At 37.9% G+C, this 8860-nt stretch overlaps 1 pseudogene; it reads left to right on the top strand.

The window, feature by feature from the left end:
* LOC140944500 (WD repeat-containing protein 25-like) overlaps positions 1-5532 on the top strand; it is an 8128-nt pseudogene extending 2596 nt beyond the window's left edge.
* The last annotated feature ends 3328 nt before the right edge of the window (positions 5533-8860 follow it).

The following is an 8860-nucleotide window of genomic DNA, read 5'->3' on the forward strand; positions in this document are numbered from 1 at the left end:
ACCCTTCCTCCCCTAGACCTTCCCCTCTTCTCACCCCACATTCTCCTTCTACCCTAAAAACTTGAAATCTGAAGGTGAACCTCCTAATAAAAAAAAATTGTAGATCTCTCAAAACAGCAAGATAGTTTCCACAAATAGACAATATTGTCTTTTGTAGAATGTAGTTTAATGTGCTCTACCTTTAATTTTTTTCAGGTCAAGAAATCATTAAATTTCCTCACAAAAACTTTGTCTCCTGTGTCCAGTTTCACCCAACAGATCCAGCATTATTTTTGTCTGGGACTTTCAAATCTGCCATCCTATGTTGGGATACAAGAACTGGAAATGTAAGTGTACAGAATGCATATTTTTTAACAAACTGTTCTCAGAGTGCCACTTAACTCATGAAATAGAATCTAAGGGCTCAAAATAAGATTGCTGAGACTACTGGTGGTCATGTTGACCCACCAGAGTAATGTTATCTCAGTCACGTCTCTCTTCTGGCCAGTCATAATGTAAAAAAAACGCGATAATAACATGAATGTCCTACCCCAACAAGCTAAAACATAGAGTAAAAAAGGATGTTTGTCCCCTTGAAACGTAATGCTGTGTAAATAAATATTTTTTTCTGGTCGCTTGTTTTATGTGTCCAGTCAAAATGACCAGTAAACTGAATGTTTGTTATGACAAATGGCCATCTTGGCTGGACATCGTCTGTTGACTGACCATTATTTTGAGGCCTGGAATCTGCTGTTGTAATCTATGTTTTTACATCACTTTCAAAAGAAAACTGTTTTCCATTGAACTGTTTGAATAAACTAATTATTTTTACATTGCATGCCAACTACTGAATAGGAAAAAAATAGTAATAACTGGTGAAATAAAAATGCCAAGTAAGAACAGTTTTTTTGTAAGAAGGTTGCAGATTGGGACCCAAACTCATAAGATTTTCAAACAAAAAGACAACATTGTCATATAATTTTCGCTCACAGATCACATCAACATACTCTGCTCTTTTTGGCCAAGTACAGGACATAGCATTTCTTCCTAGAGGAGATGAGTTTGTTTCTGCTGCTGAAGTGGTTAAGAGAAATTCTAGGGACAAAGGAATCATGGTCTGGGATTTTAGATCAACTGCAGTATTATCCAATCAAATCTATCAGGTCCATCTTCTGCTTTAATCCCTCCTTTTTGAAATGCAAATATGCATTATTTATATAATTTGGGGAACAGGGTTTTCCTAATTAATCAGATGGGTATGGTTGTTCTGTTTATAAGTTCTGAAGAAAACACAAAGTCACCATTGTCTTCCTGAAAATGGGACCAAAGTGCTCATTAGCCCCTCCAGGGAGTACTCCCTATAATGGTCTATACCAGAGCTCTGCCCAAAGGTGTACCTTTTTCAGGCTTCAGATATTTGCTCTGTGAAAAGACAAAAAGGGCCAACAGATGTACTTTATGGCTGTGAAGAGATAAGACAACTTCCTGGTTTTGTTATTTAGCTCTTATTAACCGAGCGGGAGATCTGTATGGGAGAATCTTGACCGAGGTCGCCAGTACAGACAGAACGCAGAGAGGTCTGTATCAGCGACCGAGGTCAAGATTCTCCCATACAGACCGACCTAGCTCGGTTAATAAGATGTTTATTATATGGCCAAACAAGAAAGCAAAGAAACAAAAACATAAACAATTTTATTTGCTTCCCTGCGCGGGCTCAAGCATTTAAGCTGCTTTTCTTCTGTCACTGGTTTCCAGTCCAAACGGGACAAAAATAACTGTTCAACCAGCTTTGTACAAACTTCGTCAATGAATGAAGACAAAACTTTTCATACAGGCTCAATGAAAAAGCTTTTGGTTGAAACAACAATTTATGAAAAGCGGCCAAAAGTGCAACTACGATGTAAGTAATGCCGGTGTGTCTCTCGATCGCTCAGCGATCAGTTCTCATTGAGCCTAGCGATCTTCGACTGATCACCACAGAAAACGTTGATGTTAAATGTGCAGCCTTCAGACATGTCAATATGCGCTCCGACAAAAATTGCCTGAGGCTGGATTTGTTGGACTGTGAAGACATTTTGCTGCGTTGTAGTGGAGGTACTGACTTGGTTTTCTTCGGACTGAGCGGATGTACCTGGCTCACGATTCATGATAGCAGAAATTTCTCGCTGTCGCTTCAGAGATGCTGAATGGTAGCTGTAGAGGCTTTTCAAATTTTTGTGACCGCTTAGCTGTTCAATGAAGTTTGGCTCAACATCTGCTTCGAGAAGTCATCCAACACTGGTCTTTCCAACGGAGAGATTAGAAACCTTCTTCTTGCTCGTGTCATTGAGTTTGGCTCCAGCAAACGCGTCTTTGTAGTCGGCTCGTACTCAGTGCCATTTTGTTTACGAAAAATTTGGACAAAAGAAGGTCGAGCTCATTGGCAGGTATATTTTCAATTGCTCTAGACTCTTTCAGTGACTCACAAAATTTCTTCCATGCGTTTAAATCACTCTTAGTCTTGTATTGAGTGTTTTTTGATTCCTGCAAAAATTTCTCAATTTCGACTTCATCTTTGCTCGTAACTTCCTCGGGAAGACTAAAATTTGCCAGCGTTTGCTCGTTTTCTTTACCTGCTTCCTCGTGAAGGTCCACTGATTCTTCCATTTAGTATTATCATCAGGAACAAGCCAATTTTTTCACATTCTTTGTTTGTAACTTTTTGAGGACAACTGTTACAACAAGATCGGTCTAGATGCCGGTCTAGATGGGAAAATCTAGACCGCGGTCAAGATCGATTTTAGCCAATCAAATTCTTGGATTTGTTTGTTTCCAGTCCTTTTGAGACACGGCCATATAATAATTATACATATTAGAAAGATGGTGCATTTGCAACAGTTGAAGTGTTCTAAACTAGGTATGTGAAAGTGCTAACATTTGTCAATAGAAGGTATATGAAAGAGGTACCATTTCTGTCAAAAGTGTATAAAAGGGTAGAGGGTTGAAGCCCGTGGTGGAGTGTCGCTGTATAAGACTTTGTTCGGTAAACACTCTGCCTCTCCCAGGACATAAGCAGGGCATTGTCTGCTTCAAAACATGTTTTTCGTTATGAGAAAATTGCTGTCTAATGGCAGTTCTCCAGAGGTGACATAAAGATCTCTAGAACAATCAAACATAATTTGACTGATAAAGACAGTTATTATGAATCATAGCATTGCGCATATAAACATACTATTAGAGTTGGAATCTCACACGTTAGAGAAATAAAATAAAAATTATTATCTTCAATTTTTTTGTTGTGATCCAGCCTTCACTTGTACTTGCTTAAAAGTCCATCCTCATGAAGCTCATTTTGTGGCCCAGTCCAATGGAGATTACATTGCTTTGTTCTCAACAAGGAAGCCATACAAGCTAAACAAGTTCAAAAGATATGAGGGCCACAAGGTATTATATTCAATTTCTGTTACTTATAAATAATGAATCCCATAGAAAATGGGTTACACTTTATACTACAGTCATTTCCATGGGCACCCATACCCCTTCCCCTATTGTGGACGTCAAACTCCTTATGGCAGGGATACTAAAGGAGCTAAATGCCCTGCAGTGGGGACAAATAAAGAGGGCAAATCCCCTACCTCCAGGATTGTCCCAAATCAACACTACGGCAATGTTCATTCATTGTACAATAGGGTATTGCCACTTTCAGCATTTTAATGTGCAATTTTGTCTTGTTTCTGCTCACCTGCCTCTACATCTTTTGTTCATAATAATCAACTTGCTATCTGATGTAAAGAAAGACTTCCAAGACAACAAAACTACATGATTTTCATTTTATTATTATTTATACTGTATTGTAAATAACTTCATTAATTTTGTAAAAATAAATTGAGATTAAAAGAATAGTCTACTATATAGTCATCTTTTTTTAATAGAAATGATGACAGACTTAAAACTTAACGTAAAGCACCCTTAAGCCTAAAACAGCAGCACTATACACTTTAAACAATAAAGAGAGTGCCAAGCAACTTTTTTCTATGTGTATGATTAGAATTTCAAACCACCTGTGTATAGACTCTAACTAGTTAGTGAGCCAGATGACATGGGCTCAATATTCCCTTCACAGTTTTTTTTTACTTTTGACATGGACAAGTTAGGGAAAATCCATCCATTCTGCTGGAAAGAGGACTTTTTAATTAGTAAAATTGCCAAGTTTGCAAATGATTTGTTGAAAACTAATGAAGATATAGGTCCTCAAAGTCCCAAAATTTTACAGATGTTTGTATTGTGGGGGGCGGGGAAGGGGTCACAAACTTGCCACCAACTATACAAACGTCTGTAAATTTTCACAACTTTGTGGAGGTATATCCTCGCTAGCTTAATGTGTACCACTTTAAAACTTGGGAATATTACTAATTTTTAGGCGCTCTTATTTCCAGTGGTGTCAACGGATTTTTCCTGACTGGTCCATGTTAAAAGTTTAAAAAAAACCTTGAAAGGGTCTATTCTAATCATCTCTTGCTTGTTATGAGATAATCATAGCAATAATAGTGATCAATCTCAATCCTTTCCTCTTTGTTAAATAAAAGTGTACAAACAGACAGTTGGGATTAGCACATGAGATATTTGTGTTACTGACCAGGCATAAACCAATCCCAGGCATGAACCTAAGATGGCCCATCTTGCTCATTTGGGATTTCCCAGATAGTCCCACAAGAAAAGGCTCTCCTAATGGAAACCTTTATTGACCCAGTTTGTTTGGTCAAGATGGCTGGATATTAGCCTCGTTCTTTTTTGCGTATTTTTTTTTTGACCTCGACTTCATCTTGGTCCATTAAAACACACAAAAAAACTTGGCAAATATCCAGCTACAGTGTATCTTGACCTCATACGTGGTCAATAATGCATACATATTAAATTTTGGATTAACATTAATTTTTATTGTTAGGTGAGTGGATATCACATTGGGTGTGATTTTAGCTCTAATAGTTCAATCATTACCTCTGGTTCTGCGGATGGACAAATCTGTTTTTATGATCATCCCACATCCCACATGGTGAGAACATTACAGGCTCACTCTATGCCATGTATGGATGTTGCTTTCCACCCCACCCTGCCCAAACTGTGTTGCTAGTTGTGGGTGGGAGGGGCAAGTCAAAGTCTGGAAGTAACAGTATTGTACTGGAGTGTATAAAATGTACAATAACTATAAATTTTCAAGACTCTCGGCAAAATTTCTCTAAGTAAGATATTTATCTGTCTTTTATAGTTTTAAGTTTAATTCTCAACTGTCCATGCACTTTATTGCCTCTTTGGACTTTTTATTTTCAAGATAAAAGTGTTTTCATATTTTGCCTACTTTAGGGCATGGTAGTCCTTCTATTTATTTTCAGTATTTAATTTTATCTCTTTTTAGTCACTAAATTATAAACACCATATTCATCAATAATTGCGTTCTAGGTACGAGAAGGCAACCCCTAATTTGTGTTGGGTGTTCTGTGCATTATTGAATGTCCTGTGCAATTAATTCCCGGCTCGAACAATTATGCACCAACTACAGTTACCTGATGTCGTGTAAGGAAAAAAGTGTCCCGGTATTTACAGAACCTGTTGAACTGAAGTGGTATATAACAATTATTCACCGAAGTGGAGGTGGCTAGTCCTGGATATTTACCGAACTGCGAAGCAGTGAGGTAAATATCCGCGACTAGCCACCGACACTGAGGTGAATAATTGTTTTAGTATATACTAAAACAGTGAGATAATTGAGCACAAAAACGACGATTTTTAACTCAAATACTGTTGCCAACGATTACAATTTTGGCGCGTAATGACCGGGCGGCCGCGGCCGTCGCTTTTTCTTGCCGGCAACTAAAACTTTTGAAGGCATTTGTTTAGCTCTTGCGGGGAAATTTCTTCAAAAGGAGTTGTGAATTCTTTTTGTATTTAAAATCATTCTATAAAAAAAGATTATTAAATTTAGTTTTAAGCTTATTTATGAACAACTCAACTAAACTGAATAAAGTAAGCAAGACTTAAGCTTCATTTGCATTTGTAAACAAAAAACTTTTTCACCGGTTTTATCGATAAATTCGTGTCAAAAAGACAAAGCTTTACCTGTTAAAACTTCCAATCCGAACTTCGTCACCTTCTTCGTGTATTTCGGAAACAGCTTGCTTGGTTAGTTGTGAAATTTCTTTGTTTGTTTACGGCAGCAAACCTGGAAGGCATTTTGCTTGCAACTTACACGAGTTTGGCGTCGCTCGCTCCGAGGAACTGGAGGTGAATCAGTGAATAGTGCAGGATATTCACTGATTGAGTAGCCAATCAGAGCGCGCGGAAAACACTATCCACTGTTTTAGTATATACTAAACTGTTTTATACCATGGTTTGGCGTCAGGCACACATTCCGAAACCAGTGCTTCCGAACCGAGAGGAGACAGCGGCTACACGCTAGCTGAATATCTATTGGTCTCTGTCTTTTTGATCCTCAATTCAATCCCGGAGGCTTGTCTGGAGTTGGTTTCATGGCAGTACACACACCACTGGCTGCGGAACACTGTACAGTACCGTTCAAAAGTAAGTTGACAGTCGGTTGCGCGTCTCGATTCTCGACTCGATTCTCGATTCTCGCGAGGATCGAGGTCGTCCCTTACTGCTGCATAAACCGTTTCTAAAACGTTTTGATGCTTAAGAAAAAAAAAACGAAATTTTAGCCAAGGGCTTCTAAAGACATTAAAAGATGTATTAAAAATATTTAGAATATTATTGACTAACAATATAGACAAATTGAAACCTGAAAGTTAGAAGCAATGTTCTGTTATGTTTAATTTGATTATGTCACAGTGAATTGTAACATTACTAAGATTCAACATCGTACAAGATAAAAATTGAGTTTTTTCTATAAGAGGGCGTGGTCAAGTGTCACGTACCGTAATGTAAGCGGCGTAAAATCAGTCAGGAATTCTTAGAATAAACTTTTTAATATACTTGTAACGCTTTAAAAGAATTTTTGTCTGTAATAAACTTAGAATTGTTAAAGGAAACAAAACTCCTCATTTGGAGAATGACGTCATAGTGAAATGCCCACCTTCACCTTAACAGAAGAATTAAGCTTGGCAACATTGATTTTCGTAATCAGCGTACTCAAGTTAGTCAGAATAGGTATGTTGCCAAAAATCAGACAAAGATGTCCGTGGGTGTCACATTTTGGTTTCCCGTGTACCCGACTAGTAAGCGAAAATCATCGCTCAAGTGTTAGCGGTCAATTTAACATACTTTATTCAACATATCGCTGAATAAATAATTAATGACCAGCCTAAGTGAGTTGATACCTGTTCGTGACAGCTTGGCTAGTACTTGCGTGATGACATGTTGTGATGTTCAAACATGGTCAAGTGAGTGTAATTTTATATTTAATTTATGATATTCAAAATACCGTGTTCCCTATTTAAAACATGCAACTTCCACATTTTTTTTCCATCGCATTAAGATTTTAAGATTAGAATGGCTTTTAAGTCTGTAATCCCAGTGACTTGTTTAATTATGTGTCATGATATGTGACCAAGAAACAAGCAAAAAAGCCTTCGCGGGGATTTCCCGAACTTTAAATACGTAGGAGCTAACTTTAGATGTAACTTTGCATGCCTGTTCCCTGGGTAAAGGTGTCAGTAATGTTGTTTGTGGCATTCTGTGAGAACTCAACATTCACTATCATGGGGGCTGATACTCTCTTTCGAAGTCAGACAGCGGGAAGCGTGAAAGGTCATTGTCAGGACTAATTTGTGAAATTGTTAATTTCTTTGGTTAGGGAAATTAAGCTATATATTTGTCAGGAAAAAGTCAGAGAATTTTGGAAACCTCTGGCTGTGGCATCCATGAACATGGACTATGCCGCTGAAGTTTAGTGATTAGGGGTAGGAAACTGAGTGAATCATGCTTCAAGTCAGTTTTTCCAGTATAATGGCCCTAAATGGAACCTCAGTGATTCTTTGAGTTTCCTAACCCTGATCATGCACTAGATCAGGGCTTCAGTGGCGTAGTCCATTTTAGTGTAGTCCATGGGGGGTAGTCCATGGACTAGGGTCAGAGTTTGTCCACCATGCATGGGTATTGTGGAACGAAAATGAAAGCTGTGGGTGGATTTCACAGGTCTGAACCAGACAAGTTCCCTTCGAACTGATGAGATTGGTTGGAATATTAAAAAAACACGCCTCATTCTACGGAAAACTTTAATATGCTGTGATTTCACTTTGAAACTCTACAAGGGAATTTTTAAAATAGAGTAGAGAAAAAAGAAACGGTAGACACAGTGTGACTTCTTTTTTGTCCATTCACACATCACTAAACCAAATCATCTTCAGCGATAAACCTTAATGTTAATCTGGAACCCGGCGTTCTCAACGAACTCACAGGTGAACCTCTTTCTACTACTCAGGAACACTATTCTATCTTCGACATTTACAGCATTTTACTTTTAAACTCTAAAATGTACTACAATGGCAATTTTTAACAATTGCGTTTAGAAGTGTGTTTTTTTTAGAAGTTTGAAAGTAAAAATACTCGAAGTGTCGAAGATAGAAGAAGACAGAACACACTCATATGTGCAAGGTAAAGCATGCTACATCCCCCTTTCGGGCTACTTGGCTTCGTCAATTACATGTATCTCCACTAAATTAAACAAAATGCTAATGCTTAAGTTTGTCATAAGTGTTCTAAAATTAGAGGATGTCACTGAAAATCTTCTTTCGAAGTCGTTGCCCCTTGATCAGTTAAATCCAGTTCATCTTTCTTGATCACGCTTGTTTATTCTACTTAGCGTCTTCAACCTTGGAAAATAAGACAAATATACCTCAGACAAGTTTCACGGCCCCCGCTGAAAGTTACTGTAGACGAAACTAAATGA

The sequence above is a fragment of the Porites lutea genome, chromosome 7 (assembly GCF_958299795.1).
Source record: "Porites lutea chromosome 7, jaPorLute2.1, whole genome shotgun sequence".
Lineage (NCBI taxonomy): Eukaryota > Metazoa > Cnidaria > Anthozoa > Scleractinia > Poritidae > Porites > Porites lutea.